This window comes from Apium graveolens, chromosome 10, assembly GCF_009905375.1.
Source record: "Apium graveolens cultivar Ventura chromosome 10, ASM990537v1, whole genome shotgun sequence".
NCBI lineage: Eukaryota > Viridiplantae > Streptophyta > Magnoliopsida > Apiales > Apiaceae > Apium > Apium graveolens.
In genome coordinates, this window is record NC_133656.1 from 105,813,922 (window position 1) to 105,815,052 (window position 1,131).

Sequence of the window (1,131 nt, forward strand, 5' to 3'; positions counted from 1 at the left end):
ATAAGAAATTTTGTCGAGATCTGTAGTACTTTCAAATATAATGGTGTGACTGATGAAGCTATCAAGGTGAGGTTTTTCCCATTCTCATTGAGGGATAAAGCTAAGGACTGGTTACATTCTGAACCAGCTGGGTCCATCACTACTTGGCAAGATCTTGCGTAAAAGTTTCTGGTGAAGTTCTATCCAATGGCGAAGATTGCGGCTATGAGGAGTGCTCTTACTCAGTTTGCGCAGCAACCTACAGAATCTATGTGTGAAGCTTGGGAGCGCTAGAAGGAGATGTTGAGAAAGTGTCTGCATCATGGTATGCCTGATTGGATGGTGATCACTGGTTTCTATAATGGTTTGGGGGCCCAATCTCGGCCCATGCTCGATGTAGCAGTTGGAGGCGCCTTGTGGGCCAAAAGCTATACTGAGGCTTATAATCTTATTGAGACTATGACTGCAAATGAGCATCAAAACCCAACTCAAAGGATGATGCCTGGGAAGGTAGCAGGTATTTTAGAAGTTGATGCAGCTACAGCTATTGCAGCGCAGCTCCAAGCGCTATCTATGAAGGTCAATTCTTTAGCCACCTATGGAGTCAATCAGATAGCTATGGTCTGTGTGCTTTGTGCAGGTTCTCATTAAAGGGTTTTTAGCACATAAACACAACAAAAATGTAAATTTAAATCTTAAAAAAAATGAAACCCTCCGCAGGATCCATGCGAAAAATAACATTTAATTCGTGGTTCAGTATGTTTACCTTAAGAAGCTTTACGTTAATGGAAAGATGGAGGTCTTTAATGGAGAACCAAAAATGATGAACGGAGATCCTTAGCAACTGCTCCTCAAGTGTGAAGCACTCCACCGGTATCCACCAAGAAAACGATGTAATGAAGGAGGAGGAGATGGAGAGAATTAGGGTTTTGTAAATCTTTTTGGTTGAGGCAAAAATAGGGTCTATAATAGTATATTTATAGGCAAAATTTTCAGCTGAAAATTTTCCCATAAAATATTATTATTATTAACCCTTTATTATTCTCACTAATAATTAAAACACCTTTTAATTATTAATCTTTTTTCTAAACACTTTAGAAATAATTCTCTCACTTGATTTAATTTCCAAAAATTAAATTTTTAATTAATAAT

General features: G+C 37.9%; 1 non-coding gene across 1 annotated transcript; it reads right to left on the reverse strand.

The window, feature by feature from the left end:
• Positions 1-201: 201 nt before the first annotated feature.
• LOC141694423 (small nucleolar RNA R71) lies at positions 202-308 on the reverse strand. The gene has a single exon (XR_012563731.1). It is a non-coding gene; the product is annotated as a small nucleolar RNA R71 (small nucleolar RNA).
• Positions 309-1,131: the final 823 nt, after the last annotated feature.